A 14,861-nucleotide genomic window follows, 5' to 3' on the forward strand; every position below is an offset into this window, starting at 1 on the left:
GATTCTTTTGAATTATGGTGCTGGAGGAGACTGCAAGAAGATCAAACGTTTCCATTCTTAAGGAACAAACTGCGGGAGGCAGTGGAAGACAGGAGTGCCTGGTGTGCTCTGGTCCATGGGGTCACAAAGAGTCAGACACGACTAAACAACTAAACAACAACAACGAAGCATATCCTCTTTGTGACATCACACATGACATCAGAATGCCATGTTTGCATTCAGCCTAGACTATTTCCATGCCAACAACAATGGCCAGTAAACTTCTGCAACCAAGTAACCATCAGCTTGACTACCCAGTTGTTTCTAGTTAGACTTTAATTTTTTTTGCTCTCATAATCAAAGTCTGAAGAACAGCTTGTGTATAAACTGAAAACCTGCTACCACTGTTAAAGAAAACTAATTGTTAAGGACTGGGCAGAGGAGGAATGGTGACTCTTCCAGGGAGGAGGAAGAGGAAGACAGTATAGATTTACAACAGGGGTTTGAGCAGCTCAGAGGCAGATGAGGGGGAAAGTTGGGAAATCATGGGAGAGCCAGAACAACACCCAGCTGAAAGCATTCCAGACCCTCCATCTCCCAGAACAGTCTGTAACCTGAAGCATCTGTAACCCAAGGTATCACTGCGCTTTATTATTTATACCCCGCCCGTCTGGCTGGGTTTCCCCACTACTCTGCGTGGCTCCCAACAGAATATTAAAAACACGATAAAGCATCAAACATTAAAAACTTCCCTAAACAGGGCCGCCTTCAGATGTCTTCTAAAAGTCAGATAGTTGTTTATTTCTTTGACATCTGGTGGGAGGGCGTTCCACAGGGCGGGCGCCACTACTGAGAAGGCCCTCTGCCTGGTTCCCTGTAACCTCACTTCTCGCAGTTAGGGAACTGCCAGAAGGCCCTCAGAGCTGGACCTCAGTGTCCGAGCTGAACAATGGGGGTGGATCCCTGTGAGATCACGCCAAATGTCCCTAGGTTCCAGTATCCTGTTTTCAGTGCAGCCAACAGAGAAGCCTGGACTGAGCTCACCTTGTTTGCATATGCTCATCTTGCTTCTCCTTTTTATGCAACAGGCTGGTTTCCTTGGAAGCTGCTGAACATCTGTACAAGGGCAGGGATGGCAGTTGCTCGATGGACTCATAGCTCATATCATCACACTGTCCCCTGAGCCTTTGGGGAAAGTAAAGTGAAGCAGCTTCCCTACAGCTTCCCTGTGGCAAGCGGGTGATGAAAACACTTCTCTTGCACAGTCAGGCTGTGACTGCAAGCAAAACACTTCTTTCCCCCTTAAGAAAATATGTGCTTAATTAACAAAATCACCCAAGAGAGCCAGATTGCAGAGCCCCAAAGGCCACAAGTTTGACATCCCTGATCCATCTAATTTAAACTGAAATATTCACTTCTCAAATTCTTTGCAATTAATTATAAATTCACACTTGTTGGAATTACTGTGGGGATGAAGTGACATTTTTCCCCATGAAGAGCTCTTTCCCCAAAACTATGTTTCAATAAGCTGTGCTTTCTGGGCATGGGGTTATTTTTTTAGATGAGCAGCAACATGGCTATTGTCCAGTCATTTAAAAAAAAATTATACTCTACTGTACTCCGAATACAGAACTGTGAAATGGAGTCTCCTGGCCATTAGAATAAACTAATTACTAATATATTAAGGAAGCTAATTGCAATAGATCCATTTAAAAAAAAGAAGAATTGGTCCCTCAATCCAGCTTTATTTTACACTTTTAAAACTACAGTATTCACTGGATCAGAGATGTATAGATGAAAGAAATATTAAAATTTCAACAATACAGTGCATTGTAGAATGTTTATTGCAATTGCATTTCTTCATAACAACCAGAAATATATGTGCACCTAAGATATAATGATATGTAGTCAAAACGCAGTAGGGGAGGGGAGCAATGTCATTTGTACCAACAATCCAAGGTCTGTTCTTGAATGTATTTGTTTAAATTGAAGGTGGGAGAGAAGTGCAGTTCCAAAACATGTGTTTCAGTTACTTTTCCTCATAACAACCACAAACAGAAATGCTCCTGAGGAATGCTCACATGTAGCCTGAAACAAAATTGCCTGTCTGTAAGACTGCCAAGCCAGGATGAGACATCATGTAACCATTTTAGTCAGAAAGGGCTAGCTGTAAACAACTACATTAAACACACTGATAGATGTGTACAATGTTGTATAGTGAAATATTCTTTTTTTGGTCGGTCTCTCTCCCTGTGGAAGGGATGGGGGGGTGGAGGAATCTGATTCAGATCACATTTAAAGGCAAGCCTACTTAGTCAGCACTTTCTGAAAAACCTACACAAAGCATAGCCACCCAGCAAAATCTGTACCTTTCCCAAATTTTGCAGTGTGGTTCTTCTTTTTGTACAACCTGAGGTAAAGTGTGCATAACAGGCATATATTCGCAAAAACAATATGCAGAAATGCTTTACAGTGGGGGAGCCTGCATTGCAAAAATGTTTACGGTAGGCAGCATTGCATCCCAACGTGTCTATTAGGGGAAATTCACTCTGAAATCCTGATGGAATTACATAAGAACCTTTTTAAAAAACAAACAAGTGACAAAATGGTGCGGAACTGTGGAAAACTGAATTTAAGGTTGCCGCCTTTCCTAAGTTGTAGCCACGCTCAAGGCGGCTTACAAAAGTAGTCAAACAACAAATGAACATCAAAAAGTATACAACAAAATCAGAAACTTTCCCCATAAATCTTAAGATACAAAAAAATAGTAGCAGCAGCAGCAATAATAACGCCCCCTAAACAATACCCCAGGAAGCTCTCACAAATTTTAAAATATCAACTTATCTATAGGCCATTTTCCTTTGTCCAGGCCATTGGTCTAGAAGACAGAGTAAGTGACTGGATGTGTGAAGCGTATACTTCTCATTTTATAATAACATCTGCCGACGCCCTTCTCCAAGCAACTCTCCCATTAGAGGTGAGGTAGACTTGAACAAGCCAGAGGACTTTTTAAATGGCAGCGTTGACCCTGTTATGGGATGCCCTCTCCAAATGGATTTGCCTGGCACCAACTTCCCCAGACTCCATGCGCCTTGCACAAATTAAAACACCACAAATAAAATCCAAAAAGCTAAAACCATAAAGTATGGTCTTTTAAAAAAGAAATTAAACACTAATAGAATTAGAATTGTCACCCTTTGTGTACCAGACAAAAACACTTTTCAGATCAAAGAGTTCTCTGCCTTTTCGAAGATGTTATCTACTGTTTTTTATGACCGCCGAGACCACATAACATTGGTCTTGAAAGACCTACAATGGCTCCCAGTACGTTTCCGATCACTCCACCCCCATCATCCAGCCCGGACACTGAGGTCCAGCTCCGAGGGCCTTCTGGTGGTTCCCTCACTGTGAGAAGTGAGGTTACAGTGAACCAGGCAGAGGACCTTCTCAATAGTGGTGCCTGCCCTGTGGAATGCCCTCCCATCAGATGTCAAAGAAATAAACAACTGTCTGATGTTTAGAAGTCATCTGAAGGCAGCCCTGTTTAGGGAAACTTAATGACAGATGTTTTAATCTTTTTGTTGGAAGTCACCCAGAGTGGCTGGGGAAACCCAGTCAGATGGGTGGGGAATAAATAATAAATTACAGTATTATTATTATTATTATTATTATTATTATTATTATTATTATTATTATTCGACTACTACATTTTAGGGTGTTGCTTGTTTCATGTCTGTGCATTGCACAAAATCCAATATGACAAAAGTAGCATTGGCACATTATAAACAAAAAGAAAGTATGAGCCTATCAGATGTTTTCTCTTTCTCTCCGCCAAGTTTATGGAACTAAAACAACACGCCAACCACTTATCTATATTTACCGAAAAGTAAGTCCCACTGGGTCTAATGGGAAGCCCTCCCTAGAAAATGTGCATAGGATTACAGTTTTCAGCACACTTAGTGGGGAGAAAGTAACATTGAGCTTGGTGTGACTTGCTTCTGAGGGAATGTGCTTAGAATCATAGGACACTTCATCTCTCAGGTTTGAGAAAGCATAGGACAGAGATCGCTTCCTATTCGACTGCACACAGGGGCTCAACATTGCAAAAAAGGAGAAAGGTTGGAAGGGAGGAGAAAGCTTGTTTTTATCCTAGTGCCAGCCCTATTCTGTCTCTCTTTCTTTATAATGTTTTAGGATGTCCCCTTTTTAACAAAGCCCCCAGAGTGGTTGGTGAGTAAAACTAATGCGAATTTAAAATTATGTATATTGCAATGTATAATAACAGATCTGGATATTCCGCAAAAGAGGAAGGGTACCTTTTTATATGCCAGAGTTCTGATCATGGCAAAATGAAAGAGTAATGAAATCCCCTCTATACAAGATTGGATCCACAAGCTGACAGAATATGCAGGTCTATCAGGAAAAAAATAAAGAATAAATCAAAACAGGTATTTGTCTCAAAATGGGAGATCTCAAAGAATATTTAAAAAATAAATATAGTAGTTTAAATTCTGTTGCAGCATTTGAGGAACTAGTAATAGTTGCAAGGTAGATATAAGAAATTAGATATATTAAGAAAAAGTTTAATTATGATAAAAGTGTATTGGCAATAAGTAATATGAAATCGAAATATGGAATAGACAGGAGGTTGGGTCTTTAGTGTTAAGACCAATTTTTGTTTTATTGTTTGTTAAGAAAATTATCTGTCTATGGTTATTCCTGTGTGTAATTTGGTATTTGTGGTTTTTTTTTTCTTGCTGTATCAATTAAAATAATAATAATATTGTATATTGACATAGTTTAGCAAGAAGAAGAAAAATCCCAGGTAATTAAAAAGGAGTGAAACCAGTTGTTTTCAAACCAGCTTAAGTATTATGTTGAAAGGTCAGGTTATTTTTATTTAAAAAAACAACAACAACAGGGAAAGGTTTTCGCCTGGTGCAACAAAGACTTTGAATAGAGCACCAGGTGAGCGTCCTTGAGGAGGACATTCCACATGCAGCGCACCACAACTATAGAGATGTATACAAAGGCACTTATAAATTAGTTAACATAATCAGTGCTATTTTTCTAGAAAAACAGGTGCTCTTACAATGGTGCATACCTAAGATGTGCCAGAATTGAGTTCTGATGAGTTCTGGCTGATCATATGTTTATATATATCAGGTTTATCCATTTCAATAATTTTACAGTTAATTTACCATTTCAAAACTTGACATCTTTCCCCTCTTTATGCGGTTCCTTAAATTTATTTTTAATATCTTCTGCATATCCAAACCAACTTAACTTAATCATTTATTCATCTACTTTCATGTACTCTTATGAAACTGCAGGTTATTACAATAATCCTGCCTATGTTCTTATCTGTTTGCAATTTATCTGTAAATATTCAATAAACGATTTCCATTCTTTTATAAAAAGTTTGTTATCTTGATTTCTTATTTTTCCCAGTAATTTTCACCATTTCTGCATATTCCATAAGTTTTTGCATCCATTCTTCCTTTGCTAGGACTTATTTCCATTTGGGGGCAAGTAACATTCTTGCTGCTGTAGTAGCACACATGAATAAGTTTCTGTACAGTTTGGGAAGTTCACAAAGCAAAGCCTAATTCTGGCTGATAAAACCCCCCTGAAAATAACTGAAAAGGCCCTTTCTCCAGTCACTGTCCTCCTCACTTCAGAGGATGTGACCAGGGTAGGGGGCAAAAAGACTCACAAATTTCACACCAACGATGATCTTAAACAGCCATGGCTTCCTTCAAAGAATGTGGAAACTTTAGTTTGTTAAAGGTGCCAAAGATTGTTAGGAGAACCCTTTTCCCCGCACAGAGCTACAGTTCCCAAACTGGTGTTATAAGAAAAAAATGCTCCTTTTCCCTTATGGGGTATCCAAGAGCCTGTATAGAGTCCTTAAGTGGGTTCCCTATTGGTAGGAGAAAATAACAGAGGCCAACTAGAGTATATTGAGAAGCAAAGCGGCTAGTAAGTGCGATCTTTTTTAAACTGTTGCAACAGGGTCCCCACTCACCACATGCAGGAGGAAAGAGAACCCTGAACAATGGTGCACAAGTCCTTATATAGGCTTTTGAAATTGCCCACCCTGTAGCCCAAGACCGCCCCTCTAAAGCATCATACATACATCTCAGAGGCGGTCTACAGCAGAGAAGGCGGTTTTCAACAGAAATCCAGTCTGCCAGGATACCTGATAATGATCACTGATTGCATTACCTGGGCAGCTTGGCCATTCTTTTTGTGATAGTTAATACTTTAGTTCCTGAATCCAGATCACAGGCTCCCCTTATTTGTACACAAATACACCCTTAAGACAGGATCTGCATGCAAAAAAAAGGAAATGGGGAGGTTTTCCCACTTCCTCCCTCCTTGCAGAGAAATATTTGAGGTCAATTTGGGAGAGTCAAAATGGCTTCAGGATTGCTCTCCGGCAGCCTACTATTTCAGACACGTGGTTTATATACTTATGTGTGTTAATTGATATTTGAGACCTTAGAATTCTTATAACACTGGTTTAACAGTCAATCCCTCTTCCCAAAAAACTTGGGGAATTGTAGCTCTGACAGGAAAAGAAATCTCCTCACCTCTCTCAGGACCCTTAAACTATAGTTCTCAAGCTATAGTTACCAAAATTCTATTGGGGAAGCCTTGACTGTTTAAAGTGGTTGGACTACATGAATCTCAAGATCCCTTCGAGCGCTACAATTCTATGATACTGCTTTAAATGCAAAGTTTAGATGAGTCCTCAGTCTCTCCAGTCTCCGATAAAGGTACCACTTCTGGAGCAGGGAGAGTTCCAGTTATAGCAACCCCCAACGCTCTTTCCTGGATGTGTTTTGACTTAGGACCATCCACACTGTTCCAATTTGTTGGCATGTAATGCATGTCGCACATAATTCTAGGTTATTAAATTCCTGAAGCATGCAATACACAAACTTAATAGATTTTATGCAAATTGTTATATAACAAAATAACAGCAGATGGTACTCATCACATCAGAATCTTTCCATAACAATTTCATATTTTGTTTAAATTAAACAAAACATAACGGTGCCTCAGTGGCCTCTAACTTATTTTAATTTATTCTACCCTACTGTTTTCCTTGCTATTTCCGCGTCCCTTTGCACAACATTGCAATAAAATATTTGTTTTAATATTCCTTAGATATTTAGTAGTTTACTATTTTTGAATGGTACAAGGGACTAGTAAAGTTATTTGTTTGTTCATTTCCCCCCCCCCCCCCTCCATCAGAGGGAAATCTATTGCTAGAAATATGGTACATAACTCAACACAATACAGCCTAGAGGAGAGAATTAAAGCTTTACTCCAGAAATCTTCAACTAGTATCTTTTTAAGCTCGATTTTTTATATATACATTTCCATAATGCTTCCCCCTCAAAACTCACTCCTTTTCCATCTTTTCTGCCTCTGGCATATTCAGAAGATAAATGATAGAACAAATCAACCTGAAAGGAGTTATGAAAACAAAACAAAAACATCAGAAATAGGGAGCTAGGGAAAATAAAAACAATATAACTCCATTCTAGCTGCAGAGATGTTTAGAGCGCATGAGAATAGAGCTGTATACATATTGTTGCATCTCTGAGCAGTATCAAATTCCATACTGTCTTGGAATGAGGGACAGCAGAGACTATAGTGTCTTCAGGATATAGGGTTTATTTACATACACACACACACACACACACACACAGTGGTACCTCGGGTTACATATGCTTAAGGTTACAGACTCCGCTAACCCAGAAATAGTGCTTCAGGTTAAGAACTTTGCTTCAGGATGAGAACAGAAATTTCTGCATGGCAGCAGCAGGAGGCCCAATTAGCTAAAGTGGTGCTTCAGGTTAAGAACAGTTTCAGGTTAAGTATGGACCTCCAGAACTCCAGAACGAATTAAGTACTTAACCCGAGGTACCACTGTGTATACACACACACACACACACACACACACACACACACACACACAAACAACCTGAGCCTACAATGGAGGCGCTCACAGCATTAACATCCAAAGAGGCTCTTGATTCTCCCATAGCCACAGCCTCAGATTCAAAACAGAAATCAGTCATGGCTCTGTTTCCCAGCTGCCCAGGCTACAGCCTCCAGCTTCTAGTTTCTAGTTTCTAGCCCACCAAACTCTGGCCTTTTGTCTTTCTAACTACCAGACAGTTCAGGGAGATGGATTCTCCATCTGTTCTGTGGCACAGAGCTACTTCCTTACATTTGTGGCCCATACTTTCAGAGCCATTCCAAAGAAATTTGTCTGGCTATTCCTGCAGTCAGAGCCTTGTTAGATCCAGGAATCAGAGAGGACTCAGGCCTACAGCCTCCCCCAACCAACAACCCACATCAATATATTTTGTTACGGAGCAAAATTCTCATGCACAAGAAGAAATGAGAGGCGGGAAGTATGTTTTTTGGATGCTATTTTTTTCACTTAGAATCACAGAATTGTAGAGTTGGAAAAGACTTTGAGGACCACCTGGTCCAGTCCTCAGCCATGCAGGAATATGCAGCCATCCCTCGCAAGATCTTTATATAAAAAACAAGTTATCCGCATTTTGTCACGCTAGCGTGTGACCAAGAAAGAAAACACAGAATCCATGGGACAAGAGCATCTTTCAGCAGCTGCTCTGAACCTCTGGCCTACCTGGCAACAGGTCAGTATGTCAAGTCTCCATTCCACTCTCAATCCAGGTGTCCAAAGCAAAGCTCAGTCCCACAGAGATAATGGAGTATCAGAGCTGAGATTCTTCAACTTGGGCACTTAAGCAGACCTCAGCTGTGCTGCCCTTTTTATACTTTGCCTGCTGATTGCAGCATCTGGGCTTGATGAGGCAGGTGACCCTCACCTGTTCCAAGCTGACCACAGCTGAGGAATCACACACTTCCTCTCAGAGCTAGCGAGCCCCACCTGGCCAACTAGGGAGCTGGGCTGTGGGCTCTTGCCTACCCCAGCTTCCTGGAGCTCTCTGCCCACTGCTCCCTGTGCCTCAGAGCTCACCATGTTCATGAAGACAGGGTCCCCTCTGGCTATGCTGATGGCTCCTGCTGCTCTGGTTCCTGTGCACTGACCCCCATCCTCTATGGTTAATGGTTGCTAGGAATTGTAACACTGTGAGGGATAAACTACCATACCCAGAATTCTCAAGGGTGGAAATGTGCTCTAAAAGTATAGTGTGGGCATTGTAGTTTGACTATATTCCAATTAGACATTAGATAGCCCTGGGTTGTCATGTGACTAACTGCAGGCTTCACTCCTTGCTGCATGACTGCTGGCTGATTTGGTTCGGAGGACCAAAATAAACAAAGACGGTGATGCCATTATTCCCCCCTTTCATTAGGAGGGTTCCCTTCTTCAGTTCACAAGGGCAGAGCCATTCCTGTCAGGACTGAAAACAGACCCTACAAGTCTCCCTATTTTCCAGGGATGTCCCTGATTTATAGAAGCAGTCCTGGTTTCTGACTTAATCCTGGAATGTCTCACTTTTCCTTAGAATGCCCCTATTTTCATTGGAGAAATGTTGGAGGGTATAGAGTTATCTGACCCCCCCCCCCAAGCAATCTGAAGGTAATCCTGTATAGGGAAGGGATTGTTTTTTTAAAAAATCATTATGGAATGGGACGTACATATTTTTATCAGAAAAATGTTGGCGGGTATGTGGGGGGGAAAGCAGGGGTGCTGTTAGGCACCTGTGCCCTCCCCACACAACATATGGCTGTTGATTCATCTAGGATGACTGTTGTGGAGGGTGGGGTGATTTTTTTTAAAAAAACAGTCCTCCTCTCAGACTGGGAATATCCCCTCACGCACCCAGTTTAGGATATTCCACCATTCTTCTGCAGCATTTCTTTCCTTTCAGCGAAGCAAGGGGCTAATGTCTATGTCAGAAAAAGCTTGAATAATAAAGAAAATGGTAACGCCATAGCATACTGTCTGAGAGAAACTGAAACAACATCATGAGGCAAGAACGACAGTTGGTCTACCTTCTCTGTATGATGGCCTCATGGGGAAAAAACTGTCCCATGAGCTCTTGCTGAAGAGGGGAGGGGAAAGGCTATAAAAAGCTGCTTCCCTTGGAACTCACAACCATTTTGCTTTGAGAGCTTCCCACCCAACCAACCAACCTCAAGTTAGAGCCTTCACTGAGCAATTTTGGGTCACTGGTTGACAGGGCTGGAAAGGACCCCCCCCACACACACACACCTCATTGGCACTTGGTTGTCCGCCCCCCACACTTTCCCTTAATGAAATTATGGCTTTCCTCTGTTAGGCAGAAGAACATATTTGTATGAGGGCGGAACTGGCATTGGTCAGGATCGACATATTACAGTGGTACCTCGGGTTACAGACATTTCAGGTTACAGATGCTTCAGGTTACAGACTCTGCTAACCCAGAAATAGTACCTCAGGTTAAGAGCTTTGCTTCAGGATGAGAACAGAAATTGTGCAGCAGCAGTGCAGTGGCAGCGGAAGGTCCCGTTAGCTAAAGTGGTCCCTCAGGTTAAGAACAGTTTCAGGTGAAAGACTGACATCCAGAATGAATTTAGTTCTTAACCCGAGGTACCACTGTATAGGGGCCTGAAGAGAGGACTGGCCATGGCAAACCCAAGCGTGGGTTCGATATCTGCACGGTTGGAATCTGCACCCTGGTCCCCCCGTGAGGCCTTGCTCACTTGGCTTGCAGCATGGCAAGGTTCAACACTGGCCAACTCCCATCATACATATTTGCAGCGGTCCAAACCCAGTGGATCCGTTTCATCAACATGGGGCTTGTTGAATGATGAACTGATCCTGGGACCCAATGCCATGCCAAGCCTTGCCCTGCCTGCTGCTGTTGATAAAGACTTGGCCTGATTTTATCCCACCACCGTTGTACAGTCTGGTTATTTTGCTGCTCTCATGGGTCACATGATGCGCCTGTCTGGGCAAACACATATGCCTTATGTAATTTATTCTCTCTGAGTGTCAAACAAAAGTTGGGAGCTGAGGATCACATTGTGTGGATGCTTGCATGACAAAATGTACTCTGTTGTTTGAGGTGCCAGAGATTCCCCCATATCTCCCTTCATCTCCGATGCTTTGAGCTGTCACTGAAGCTGGCAGAGGTTCCTCCATCCCACCCACCTTCTGCCAAGGCTGAAGTTTCCCACTTCTCACTGACAATTGTGCGAACATACTTAGGTAGTAGTACCTCGTCGTCATTGCTGCAGCCTTCTGCAGGAAGGTGAATTTCCCGAGCAAGTGCACCGTATAAAAATATCAACATAATTCGGAAAGAGGAGCAATTGTGATGAATTAAATATTATTCTAAATAATGCAACAACTGTGCTGTTGATTGGACCATTTGTTTTAATATTTCATTAATTGAAACTCTGCATTTCCCTGTTATTGTGCTGCTGCTGCTAAACAAAGTCACAGGTCAACGGAATTAAGTAATAGGATGTAACATTCTGTGCTTTTAAAAATGTTTATGTTCCGTGCAAATGTTCTTTGTCATTATGATACAGTAGCTCTCTGTTCTCAGTAGGCACTTATTTTTCTTTCTCTAACTAGATATGAGCCTAACAGGCAGCTCAGGTTTTTTCCCCTTAACTAATTACAGGAAAAAGGGAGCCCTGAGGCTCTGTTCAGACAACATTTTATTCTATTTTCCTGAAGTTTCTTTACCTGATAATTTCCATGTTTTATGTGCTTTTTCACATGGCTTAAAAGCTATGTCTGGAAATCTAGCAGGATCCAGAGGAAACTGAGTGCTTGTTGTCATGTTAATTGGTTCCAGTAAGAAATTCTGTTTGTAACCTCATTAACCATGGAATTTGGGACAGCATTCCTTTTAAAACGTTTTTATTTGATTTTACAGATATAAATTTCTAGCAAAGCCAAATACATATGCATTTAAAGAGATTTCTCTGAATCTCAAGACTTCCCCCCATCCCATCCATGGGTCCTAATGCCAACATTTCCAACTGCATATTATATAATAATCTATATTTTATATCTGTCCATATTGTCCATAGTATTTGTTACATTACAAGTGAAATTAAAATCCTGCTAACGTTTTCATCTGCTTATAGTGATCTCCTAAGTAAATTATAAATTTTCCCCATTCTTTATTGAAGGTTTTGTCTTCTTGGTCCCTGAGCTTTCCAGTCAGTTTTGCTATTTCGGCGTAGTCTAACAGCTTGGCTTGCCATTCCTCTCTGGTGGGGACTCTTTCTTCTTTCCATCTCTGAGCTACTAGCATCCATGCTGCTGTTGTCACATACAGAAAGTGTCTTTTCTGTTCCTTTGGGATGTCAGTACCTAGAATTCCCAATAAAAAGTTTTCTGGATTTTTTAAGCAAAGGTAATTTTAAACATATATTTTTTTCCACCCAGAAAGCCTTTATTACTTTACATGACCAGAATCTGGGGAATAAAAGATGCCAACATGTCCAATAATATCTGCTGTTATGTCCTGCCATGCCCACTGATGTGAGTGAAATGCGGTGCAAATGGCTGCATATTGACAAAAGGTTCATAATACAACAGGTAATGCAGTGTAAAAAGAATACTAGAAGCTGGAAAAAGCACTAACATTATGACCAAGAAAACTAATGCAATAACCCGTATAGCTGAATGCACTCTGATTCTCACTGTGAAGGTGGAATTTATCCACTAACATTAGAATGGATATTTCCTCGTGCACCTCCATTTCTGTGTGGGGATACAAGCCTTTGAGGAAAAATTTCCCATAGGTATCTGCTGCATATTTTAGTGCCTATCAAGTTTGACCCAAGTATGACAGGGTCAGCAAACTTTTTGAACAGGGGGCTGGTCCACTGTCCCTCAGACCTTGTGGGGGGCTGGACTATATATATATATTTTTTTGGGGGGGGGTGAACAAATTCCTATGCCCCACAAATAACCCAGAGATGCATTTTACACAAAAGCACACATTCTACTCATGTAAAAACACGCTGATTCCTGGACCGCCCGCAGGCTGGATTTAAAAGGCGATTTGGGCCGGATCCGGCCCCTGGGCCTTAGTTTGCCTACCCATGAAGTATGAATTTAATATTAAAGACATATAAATACAATTGTACCTCAGCTTCTGAATGCCTTGGGAGTCAAACATTTCAGCTCCTGGGCAATCGAAAACCTCAAGTGAGTGTTCCGGTTTTTGAACATTCTTCTGGAAGCCGAACAGCCAATGGGGCTTCCACCACTTCTGATTGGCTGCAGGAGCTCCCTGCAGCCAATCAGAAGCCACATTTTGGAAGTCGAATGTTTCGGAAGTCAAACGGACTTCCAGAACGGATTCTGTTTGACTTCCAAGGTACGACTGTATATAGGGTGGTATTCAACTTAGTCCTACATTATCTGCTCCCCTCCTGAAGAGACTGAATCATGCCTACTTGTGCTTGTCTTCGGTTTTAATCCGTTGGCATTCATGACTCACCTGCTACTGCTCTTTCTTCAGTAATCAATGGCAACAAACAGGGACAGGACACCTGTGGACCTCCAGATGTTGATGGATTATTGCATCCTTCATCTCAGACCACTGGCAGCTGGCTGGAGTTGATGGGAGTTGGAGTGAAGCATCATCCTGGCCAAAAACATTACTTTCAGCTAGTTAAAAAGTCAAGGATTCATTTTTCATTGAAGTCAATAGGGTGTCAGTCAAGGGTGCACAGACTTCAGGCTTCTGAGATCCATCAACTAAAGCTTGGTGCAGAAAACATATGCTGGAAATGTAGTATTTAGAGTATCAGATTTTGACCTCAGAGACCAGGGTTCATATCCCCACTCAGCCATGAATTAAAATTAATTGTTAAGGACCCCTGGATGGTTAAGTCCAGTCAAAGGTGACTAAATAGTTGCGGCACTCATCTTGATTTCAGGCCGAGGGAGCTGGTGTTTGTCCACAGACAGCTTTCTGGGTCATGTGGCCAGCATAATTAAACTGCTTCTGGTGCAATGGAACACCGTGACAAAAACCAGAGCGCACGGAAATGCCGTTTACCTTCCCATAGCAGTGGTACCTATTTATCTACTTGTACTGGTTTGCTTTTGAACTGCTAGGTTGGCAAGAGCTGGGACAGAGCAACAGGAGCTCACCCTGTCATGGGGATTTGAACTACCAACCTTCTGATTGGCAAGCCCAAGAGGCTCATTGGTTTAGACCACAGCACCACCCACGTCCCTATTCTCAGCCATGAACTCAACCACCAGCCTATCATCCCAATGACTACATCAGCATTTTCTGGGGAATAAGCGAGCAAGAAGAGGCAATCAAAACTGCTGTGTGGTGGTGCATCTTTCTCTTCCCCTTATAACAGTTGATTCCTCTATTGACACTTTAAGCATTTATTTTTGACACTTCAAGCACTTTGGCTACATTAAATGGAAAAGTGTACCACAACTGATGCAGAGACAGACCTTTACTAAAAGTTATATTGAAGTTGTATATTGAGATACTATACAACACTACATACTCCAATGGCACAGCATACTGCATCGGAGAAAACTTGTCTGAGAAAAATTGTTTTGAATTTAAACTCTATACAAACATTCTTGTTGCTGGCAAATTTGGTTAGCAAGGGCATCTATTTCTGTCCCTGAGGCTCTGGGCTCTATTAAATATGTTTTTCTTTACTTTGGCTGACAAGATGATTGAATGTACAATTTGTGTCTGCAGAATATTGTGTCACAGTAAAACGCCTAGGTTATTTATATAAGTTAATGTTACATGATTGCGTTGAGAGCGTCTTGCTTTAAGTCTGGGAAAAAAAGAATCCAAATGGAATCCTAGATGCAAACCCCTGTTTCCTTTCTGTGCATTCTAGAGATGTCAATCCCAAAGAAGATA

General features: G+C 41.5%; 1 protein-coding gene and 1 long non-coding RNA gene across 2 annotated transcripts in view; both read left to right on the forward strand.

Moving 5' to 3' along the window:
• Positions 1-14,861, forward strand: part of CDH10 (cadherin 10) — a 396,417-nt gene that overhangs the window by 138,871 nt on the left and 242,685 nt on the right. The window lies entirely within an intron of this gene.
• LOC309373832 lies at positions 262-11,333 on the forward strand. The gene is made up of 2 exons (XR_014170207.1): positions 262-402; positions 11,049-11,333. It is a non-coding gene; the product is annotated as an uncharacterized lncRNA (long non-coding RNA).

The sequence above is a fragment of the Podarcis melisellensis genome (genome assembly GCF_964234715.1).
Source record: "Podarcis melisellensis genome assembly, chromosome: 7".
NCBI classification, from domain to species: Eukaryota; Metazoa; Chordata; class Lepidosauria; order Squamata; family Lacertidae; genus Podarcis; species Podarcis melisellensis.